This window comes from Actinia tenebrosa, unplaced genomic scaffold, assembly GCF_029948245.1.
Source record: "Actinia tenebrosa isolate PJP-AT-01 unplaced genomic scaffold, QUT_ActTen_1.0 PGA_scaffold8__29_contigs__length_14323225, whole genome shotgun sequence".
Taxonomy (NCBI): domain Eukaryota; kingdom Metazoa; phylum Cnidaria; class Anthozoa; order Actiniaria; family Actiniidae; genus Actinia; species Actinia tenebrosa.
Genome location: NW_028292585.1, coordinates 6,334,300 through 6,344,874, shown reverse-complemented (window position 1 = coordinate 6,344,874; position 10,575 = coordinate 6,334,300). Strand labels below are relative to the sequence as shown.

Here is a 10,575-nt window from a genome sequence, read left to right as displayed (position 1 = left end):
GTTAAGTTTCATTTAGTCTATTTTCTTTTTTATGTTTGATTTGATTTTTTGTTCGGCTTCGACCAATATACACATTTTTTTATATGATAATAATATCGATAAGATGTAGGTAAATTTATGAATGATCAACGAGTGTATTAGACTGCCGGACACGCAATTGCTAATACTCTGTGTCCGGCAGTCAACTATACCAACAATTGTAGAAAAGGGGTTGGGCACCCTGTTGAATCTTTAGCACTTATAACACCACAGGCAGTCCAAACGTTTGAATAGTCAATCAATAAACAAATACATACTCATATAATTTTGAACACAAATAACTATCACAACCCACCTTTTCTGTTTTCACTTGAATAGTACTGATACAGGGATACTGTACAGAATATCTATCCCTTTGGAATAACAACTTTCTTTTTACCCTTTGCGGTATGATGGCAACTGTATTCCGCTCTATTTTCTGTTCTTAACTTGTTGTCTGACATAAACACAAATAAGGCATCTTCGAACGTCTTTATTCATTCCCTGTTGGTTTAAAATGAAACGTTATGGTTAAAAAAAGTATAACAAAAACACTGATTGTCACAGAATAGCCTTTTAAGGTTAAAACCTTTTCCTTCGCATTAAAGTAATATTTTATTAATTTTTAAAAACAACTGCGTCAAAGCAGTTGTTCGAGGTACGTTAGACATTTAACATTGATTTTAACTTGAAATATCAATAAAAAATATTCATCGATTCCCACACTCCACCTGATAAAAGTCCGATCCAAGGGGTCAATCCAGGTTTGGATATTCCACAATTTTGGATTTTGAGGCAAAAAGTACAATATTCCGAGAGAGCAGGTGAAATAGGTATCGATGGTGTAATTTGTCTTACTTTATTCGTAAACAAAACATGTTCTTATGAGCATCTAATGAATGAACCCTCGAGCAAATTGTATACCTAACAACACACCTTCCCCTCCCCCAATGAATTAGGTTTGACATTATATATTTTTTGCAGCCAAAACCTTACGCTCAGTATTTTGAGCGAGTGAAATCGCGGATTATCGGAATGTGAATTCAAAAGCGTAAAAATATAAAATATTAGTCAAAAATAACGTTAGATGACATGTTTACAAATACCTCATATTGTCTAGATGGGATACTCGCAGTCCAGGTGATTGAGAAAGAGTAGGGAGAGTATAATTGTCAGGGAAATTTTATTCAGTCGTCTAGTAGTCGTAACGTGCTGGCTAAAAGGGATAAAACATAAATATTTTTGAAGTTGTAAAAAGCGTTGTGACATTGATCGGTAGGATATCGATAAAATTATATAACGACTCTATCCGAAGACGATTTCTTTGTCTAGTATGGATTAATCGAAATATTTTGATACTCGTTTTATTTACGGTGCTATCGTCGAATCTCAGGTTCCATGCTACATGCCATTGTTATTACACGTATAAGTTCAAGGCATGCCAAGTACTATGTATATAGTTTTGGAGTCGATCACTTTCTGATTCATTCCGACATGAACTAGGATAGTCGCGCGCGGATATAAGAATCAGTTTCAGTTTGTTGTATCGGATTAAAAAAAGTTGTCCAGGACTGGAACATTCTTTACCTTGATTTTTTCACAGTTATACATAATCTAATCTACTCTAATCTACTCAAAAGGGTTTTAAAGTAAAGCCAAGATACATACGATAGAAGGCTACATCACGGGCGGAGAGTGACTCCTTAAAATACAGTAAATGTATGTAATTTGTGCTTTGAGGGGGCTGTGAAACGCATTCTACGCCCGCGATGTAGTCTTTTTTTCATTAACACACCATTCAACCACAAACTAAGGCTGGTATTTTTTATCCCTTCAGTTGGTTGTATCATGAAGCAATTGAACACAAAAACGAGGCTGAGGAGTATAGATTTCTAACCGCTAGAGTCTTCATGGACGAAACAATCAGCAAACAAGTTCGAGAAGAAGTTTAGAAATTTTCTCTCGAGAATAGCGTCAATAGTATTCTTTACCAGAGTCAAGATTAACGCCCAATACTCAAACACCCCGTTAAAAATAAAATAAAGGCTTGAAACTCTTCAACATACACAGTTTGCTGATAACAAGCAAAATATAAGAGGTTTACTTAAATAATAGTTTGATTGAGTTGCTAGGCTCTTGTCTCTCATCTTTCTTGTTTGACTCCGCACAGACAGCCTTGTCAGCTCCTATGAGCTATAGCTATATTGTTCCATTAAATTTCTTTTTTTCTGTTTAATTTTTTTTCTATTTCAATTTTTTCGGCGTCGACCAATACATATAACTTTTGGATGATGTAAATGGTTCTTTCAATGGATGTGAAAATAGCTCTGCTTTATGGTCTCAAGCTTAGTTCACATGCTGTGAAAGGACCTTTGCGTATCCTAATCGACCTTTCAACCATATCCGTCAATTAAGTTTCTTTTGATTTTGTTTTATTCATTTATTATTTATGTATACTTATTTTGAGTTAAGTTGAGTTGAATAAAATATAAAGCTTATTGAAGTTGTAAAAAGCGTTCTGACATTGATCGGTATGATATCGATAAAATTATATAACGACTATCCCAAGACGATTTCTTTGTATAGTATGGATTAATCGGAATATTTTGATACTCGTTTTACTTTACGGTGCTATCGTCGAATCTCACGTTCCCCGTTATGGCAGGCAATTGTCCTTACATCTATAAGATCAAGGCACGCCAAGTAATATGTACTTAGGTATAGTGTTTGAGTGGATCACTTTCTAATTCACTCCGATATGAACTAGGATAGTGGCGCGCGGAGATAAGAATCAGTTTCAGCTTGTTGTATCAGATTAAAAAAAGTTGTCCAGGACTGGAAAATTCTGTACCTCGAATTTTTCACAATTATACATAATCTATTCTTTATTATTTTTTTCATGCTACAAGAGTTAGAAATTGAAAAACGCGGTTCCAAATGGGTTTTAAAGTGAAGACAAGATAATTACTCTGGAAGGCTACATCACGGGCGGAGAAAGAGCCCTGACTATACAGTAAATGTATGTAATTTGTGCTGTGAGGGGCCTGTGAAACGCCCTCTACGCCCGCGATGTAGTCTTTTTTTCATTAACTCACCATTCAACCACAAACTAAGCCTGGTATTTTGTATCCTTTCAGTTGGTTGTATCATGAAGCAATTGAACACAAAACCGGGGTTGAAGAAAATATATTTCTAACCGCTAGAGTCTTCATGGACGAAACAATCAGCAAACAAGTTCGAGAAGAAGTTTAGAAATTTTTTCTCGAAAATAGCGTCAATAGTATTCTTTACCAGAGTCAAGGTTAACGCCCAATACTCAAACACCCCGTTAGAAATAAAATAAAGGCTCGAAACTCTTCAGCATACGCAGTTTGCTAATAACAAGCAAAATATAAGAAGTTTAAATAATAGTTTGACTGAGTTCCTTGGCTCGTCTGCCATCTGTTCTTGTTGGATTCCGCACAGAGGGACTTGTCAACTCCTATAAGCTATATTATTTCATTAAATTTCTTTTTATTTATTTTATTTTTGATTTGATTATATTTTTTGTTCGGCGTCGACCAATACACATAACGTTTCGATGAACAAAATGGTTCTTTCTATGGCTTAGTTAACATCCAGTGAAAGGACCTTTGAATCTTCTAATAAACTTTTTTGAAAAAATTCGTCCATTAAGTTTCTTTGATTTTTCACATTTGTATATTTGCTTATCAAATTTGTTTGGAGTCGACCAACACTGATATCTGTTCGAAATAAGGATATGCGCCTTTCCATGAATGTAAAAATGTCGCGCTCTGATATGGTCTCACGCTTAGTTCACATCCAGTGAAAGGACCTTTGTGCCTTACAATTACATCTTCCAAAAAAAATCCTTTTAGTTTTTTTTAAAATCTTTTTCAATTATCTATTTAATTGTTTTTGTTTTGAGTAAAGTTGAGTTGAGCAAAATATGTAGCTTTTTCGAAGTGTCCCGTCGATGGATGTAAAACGTTTACTCTCTTATGGTCTCCTGCTTAGTTCACATCTGGTGAAGGGACCTTGGAAGCTTCTTTTCAACTACTTTCTTCATATTTTTGTTCTGTGTTAACACCTAAGTATAGCTTTTTGATTATAAAAAAGAAAGGTTTAAAAAATATTTTCTTTTGTTGACTATATAGATAAAATGAAACACAATGCACGAGCGCATATGGATAGAAGTGAAATAAAAGCTTCAAAGGTCCTTTCACTGGATGTCAACTTCATTCTACTAAAATAATCAAAATATGCCTTGATTTGGGAAAGTTTAAAGAGGCCAGTCCAAAGGAGTAAAGGCACAATCTGGTTTTTAAATTGAATCGCAACAATTGTAGAAAGGGAGTTAGGCTCGCTGTGATATCTTGACCTTCGCACCACAGGCAGTCCACACTTTTAAAAAGTCAATAAGAAACCCATATATATATATATATATATTTTTAAAAACACAAGTATCACTACTCACGCTTCTGTTTTCACTTGAATAGCATTGATGCAGGGATATTGTACAGAATATCGTCCCACTGGATTAACGGATCCCGGACTTTCTCTTTCTCCTTTGCGGTATCCGATGGCACTTGTATGAAGCTGTATTTTCTGTTTTAGCTTGTTATCTGGCATAACCACAAATAATTAGTTTCAGAACGTCTTTTCTGATTTCTGTTTTGATAAAAAAGAAAAGAAATAAGTGGAATCGCTGAGTACCCTTTACAGTTTCCTTCTTTATAAAAGCCATTTTTAAAATACGCTTTTTCACAACAACTGCTTCAAAGTACTTTTTCTAGTAACCTACATCTTTTAACTTGAATTTGAAGTTGAAATACTAAAGCGATATTTTTTCTCGATCCCACACTCCACCTAAGAAAAGTCCAATCCAATAATGTAATCCAGATTGGGATTTTCCATGATTTTGGATTTTGAGGCTAAAAGTAACAAATTCTAAAAGAGCAAGCGAAATAGGTATCAATACTGTAATTTGTTTCTCTTTTTTCGTAAAAAACGTATGGTTTAATGAGGATCAAAAGTATCACACAAGCCATTTGTACGCCTTTACAACACCACCTTCCCCTCCCCGAGGGACTTGGCAGCCAAAAGCGGACGGTAACTATGAAGATTTAAAACGTTTCCTCCCAGCAAAGCCTGGCCAAAAGTCCAATGCGATCTCTGTTTCATCCGCGCTGTGACGATGATCTGAATGATATCGATAAAATTATAAAGCTATACGAAGACGATTTCTTTGTATAGCATGCATTAATCGGAATATTTTGATAATTGTAATATTTTAAGGTGCTATCGATCCCCGTTGAGACACGCTTTTGTCCTTACACCTATAAGATCAAGGCACGCCAAGTACTGTGTATTTATAGAGTTAGAGTGAATAACGTTCTGATTCACTCCTACATAAACTAGGTTTGACGCGCGAGGAGATAAAAATCAGTTTCAGCTTGTTGTATCGGATTACAAAAATGTGTCCAGGACTACAACATTCTGTACCTTGACTTTTTCACAGTCAAACACAATCTACTCTTTATTATTATTTTTGTGCTAGAAGTGCTAGAAATTGAAAAACATCGTCCCAAATGGGCTTCAAGGTGATGCCAAGAAATTTACGATGGAAGGCTACATCCCGGGCGGAGAGTGATTCCTTAAAATACAGTAAATGTATGTAATTTGTGCTTTGAGGGGCCTGTGAAACGCACTCTACGCCCGCGATGTAGTCTTTTTTTTTACTAACGCACCATTTAACCACAAACTAAGGCTGGTATTTTTTATCCTTTCAGTTGGTTGTATCATGAAGCAATTAAACGCAAAACCGATGCTGATGAGTATAGATTTCTAACCGCTAGAGTCCTCATGGACGAAGCAATCAGCAACAAGTTCGAGAAGAAGTTTAGAAATTTTCTCTGGAGAACAGCGTTAATAGTATTCTTTACCAGAGTCAAGATTAACGCCGAACACTCAAACATCCCGTTAAAAATAAAATAAAGGCTCGAAACTTTACAGCACACGCAGTTTGCTGATAACAAGCAAAATATAAGAGGTTTACTTAAAAAATAGTTTGATTGAGTTGCTAGGCTCTTGTCTCTCATATTTCTTGTTTGACTCGGCACAGACGGCCTTGTCAACTCCTATGAGCTATAGCTATATTGTTCCATTAAATTTCTTTTTTTCTATTTCAATTTTTTCGTCGTCGACTAATACACATAACTTTTAGATAATGTAAATGGTTCTTTTAATGGATGTGAAAATGGCTCTGCTTTATGGTCTCATGCTTAGTTCACATACTGTGAAAGGACCTTTGCGCATCCTAATCGAATCTTCGACCATATCCGTCGATTAAGTTTTTTTTGATCTTGGTTTATTTATTCATTATTTATACTTGTTTATTTTGAGTTGAGTTGATATGAATAAAATATAAAGCTTTTTGAAGTTGTAAAAAGCGTTGTGAAATTTTTCTGCATGATATCGATAAAATTGTATAACGACTATCCCAAGACGATTTCTTTGTATAGTATGGATTAATCGGAATATTTTGATACTCGTTTTACTTTACGGTGCTATCGTCGAATCTCACGATCCCCGCAAGGCAAGCCATTGTCCTTACACCTATAAGATCAAGACATGCCAAGTACTATGTACTTAGTGTATAGTGTTTGAGTGGATCACTTTCTGATTCACTCCGACATGAATGAACTAGGATAGTGGCGCGCGGAGATAAGAATCAGTTTCAGCTTGTTGTATCGGATTAAAAAAAGTTGTCCAGGACTGGAAAATTCTGTACCTTGACTTTTTCACGGTTATACATAATCTATTCTTTATTATTTTTTTCATGCTAGAAGAGTTAGAAATTGAAAAAGGCGGTCCCAAATGGGTTTTAAAGTGAAGCCAAGATAATTACTCTGGAAGGCTACATCACGGGCGGAGAAAGAGCCCTGAAAATACAGTAAATGTATGTAATTTGTGCTTTGAGGGGCCTGTGAAACGCACTCTACGCCCGCGATGTAGTCTTTTTTTCAATAACTCACCATTCAACCCCAAACTAAGCCTGGTATTTTTTATCCTTTCAGTTGGTTGTATTATGAAGCAATTAAACACAAAACCGGGGGTGAAGAGAATATGTTTCTAGCCGCTAGATTCTTCATGGACGAAGCAATCAGCAACAAGTTCGAGAAGAAGTTTAGAAATTTTCTCTGGAGAACAGCGTTAATAGTATTCTTTACCAGAGTCAAGGTTAACGCCGAACACTCAAACACCCCGGTAAAATTAAAATAAAGGCTCTAAACTTTACAGCATACGCAGTTTGCTGATAACAAGCAAAATATGAGAGGTTTAAATAATAGTTTTTTTTTAGATTATTTTTAAATAATAGTTTGACTAAGATCCTAGGCTCGTCTGCCACCTTTCATGTGGGTTTGGACTCCGCACAGAGGGCCTTGTCAACTCCTATAAGCTATATTGTCCCATTAAATTTCTTCTTATCTATTTTATTTTTGATTTGATTATATTTTTTGTTCGGCGTCGACCAATACGCATAACTTTTCGATGAACAAAATGGTTCTTAGTAGTAGCCCTCTCATGGTCTCATGCTTGGATCACATCCAGTGAAAGGACCTTTGCGTCTCCTAGTCCACTCTTAATCCATATTCGTCCAATAAGTATCTTTTGATCTGTATAATTTGTAGATTTGAATTTTGCCTTGACGTGACCAAAATTATTTTCCCCAAGTGAAAAAGGTCCCTTTATTGGATATAATAAGGTCGCTACCTCATCGTGGTCTGATGCTTAGTTCACATCCAGTGAAAGGACCTTTGAACCTTCTAATAAACTCTAAAGCAAAATTAGTCAATTAAGCTTCTTTGATCCGTCGCATTTATAGATTTGATTATTTTGTTTGGAGTCGACCAAAACTGATATCTGTTTGAAATAAGGATATGCGCCTTTCCATGAATGTGAAAATGTCGCGCTCTGATATGGTCTCCTGCTTAGTTCACATCCAGTGAAAGGACCTTTGAGCCTTCTAATCACATCTTCCAAAAAAATTATCCTTTTAGTTTCTTTTTGGATCTTTTTTAATTATCTATTTAATTGTTTTTGTTTTGAGTTAAGTTGAGTTGAGCATAATGGGTAACTTTTCGAAGCTGAAAAGGGTCCCGCCGATGTATGTAAACGTTTACTGTCTCATGGTCTCCTGCTTAGTACACTTCTAGTGAAGGGACCTTGGAAGCTCCTTCTCAACTGCTAAGTCATATTGGACCATTAAGTTTCTTTTAAACTACTTTCTTCATATTTTCGTTCTGTGTTAACACCAAATTCTACATAGCTTTTTGATTATAAAAAAGAAATGTTTAATATCCCAATGTTCTCTGTCACAAACACCAAAATAGTGCAATAGTACACAGAAGTCTTCACGGCACCACCCACTAGTCCTTTGCGGGCATATGATGGTCCAAGTGCAGTCAATGTTCTTGTCAGTAATCTATCCCAAGAAAGATAGGATAGAAGAGGTCTACTTTTCGCAGATCGATATTGCTTATGACTGGTAACGTCTGATCGAACTTATGCAGGCTTACAAGCAACCAAATAGGAATAAATACTTTTTCACTTAAAAGATTGCCTTAGTGTTGAAGATTTAAATCTAATAAAAAGTGGATTAAAAAGAAAGAAAAAATTTATGTGGATTCAATGGGGTTCGAAAGCACGGACAAAAGTTAAGGAAAAAAATCGATTCTACTTTGCCATACCCCCTAGACATCCGCAGAGCTGAGGCGTCGTATGGACTTCGGACCTGACGGCGATTAAATCCTTCTGCCCTTGGGTGTACGAATTACGCAAGAAAATGTTCTAGCCGAAGCATCAGGGGAGAGACCAGCCGGCCCCCAGACCATATCGGCTAATCCCTTGCATCTCTGCCACGCACGGAATCGGTTGAAAATTTAATGTCAAAAAGTCTTGTTTATCTGGCGCATTGTTCTCACGGCTATTGTTATGCTGATTAATCTGCAACAGTGGTCCAGTGGAAAAACCTTGGGCTTCAATGATAAGTCAAGCCCGTTTCGGTGGGTTAGTATTTGGATGGGTGGCCTAAACATGATACATACTCAAACTAACTTTTGATCCTAAATTTCCTTAATCTTTCAAGCAAAACCTTATCTCTCAAGCAAATTAGAATGGGCTGAAATTTCTCTAAAAAAAGAATACTTTAAATTCATAAGAATTTCCGTTCAGTTGAGAAACTACTAACAAAACTTAAAAACTGCAGGTCATTTTCTAATCACTACGCGGAAGTAATATAATATTTAGTTTTTTGTTTTGTTTTGTTGATAGAAACTTGTAACTTTTAGATTAGGAGAAAGGGCGGTTTTAAAAGGATTTTAAAAAGTCGCTTCCCCATGGTCTCATGCTTAGTTATCCAGCGAAAGGGCCTCTTAAACCTCCTAATCAACTCCTAATCAACATTCGTCCATAACATTTCTTTTTATCGGTCTCATTTATAGATTTGCTTTTTTAGTTTTAAGTTAGCCTACACCAATGTTTTCCAATTGCAAAAGATTTTCTTCAATGGATGTGAAAAAGTCTCTGCCTTATGGTCTCATGTTTAGTTCATATCAAGTAAATGAATGTACCTTTTAAGGCTTCCATGAATCATACTCGTCCATTAGGTTCCTTTTGAACTACTCTCTTTCTTTTTGTATTTGTTTTTGAAAGAAAACATTACTTTTCGATTACAAAAAAAATGTTTCAGGCTTGTAAAATATTTTCTTTTGTTGACTATATAGATAAAATGACACACAACAGACGAGGGAAGAATGGGTAAAAGTTGATTAAAACCTTCAAAGGTCCTTTCACTGAATGTCAACTTCATTCTACTACAATAATTAACATATGCCTTGATTTGGGAAAGTTGAAAGAGGCCAGTCCAAAGGCGTAAAAGCACAATCTGGTTTTTAAATTGCATGAATCCCAACAAATTTAGAAAGGGGTTTGGGCTCGCTGAGGTATCTTGGACTTCGCACCACAAGCAGTCCATACTTTTGAAAAGTCAATAACAAACACATAAATAGATATTTTTTAAACTCAAATATCACAACTCACGTTTCTGTTTTCACTTGAATAGCATCGATGCATGGATATTGTACAGAATATCGTCGAACCATTGGATTAACGGACTTTCTCTTTTCTCCTTTGCGGTATCCGATGAAAACTGTATGAAGCTGTATTTTCTGTTTAAGCTTGTTATCTGGCATGACCACAGATAAGTAGTTTCAGAACGTCTTTTCTGATTTCTGTTTTGATAAAAAAGAAAAGAAATAAGTGGAATAAATGAGAAGATTCTACCTGAGAACCTTTTACAGTTTCCTTCTTTATAAAAGCCATTTCATAAATAAATTTTCTAAAAACAACTGCTTCAAAGTACTTTTTCTAGTAACGTTCATCTTGTCACTTTCATTTGAAGTTAAAATACTAAAGCAATAATTATTCTCGATCCCACACTCCACCTAAGAAAACTCCAATCCAATAAGGCAATCCAGATTGGGATTTTCCATA

The 10,575-nt window shown here is 35.6% G+C and overlaps 1 long non-coding RNA gene across 2 annotated transcripts; it reads right to left on the bottom strand.

The window, feature by feature from the left end:
* Positions 1 to 340: 340 nt before the first annotated feature.
* Positions 341 to 10,309, bottom strand: LOC148905045 (uncharacterized). 2 transcript variants are annotated; one of them, XR_016121805.1, is made up of 4 exons: positions 10,123 to 10,309; positions 4,496 to 4,689; positions 1,125 to 1,234; positions 341 to 522 (listed from the first exon to the last, which is right to left on the bottom strand). It is a non-coding gene; the product is annotated as an uncharacterized LOC148905045 (long non-coding RNA). The 2 variants fall into 2 exon arrangements; XR_016121806.1 differs by having other exon boundaries at positions 4,496 to 4,643.
* Positions 10,310 to 10,575: the final 266 nt, after the last annotated feature.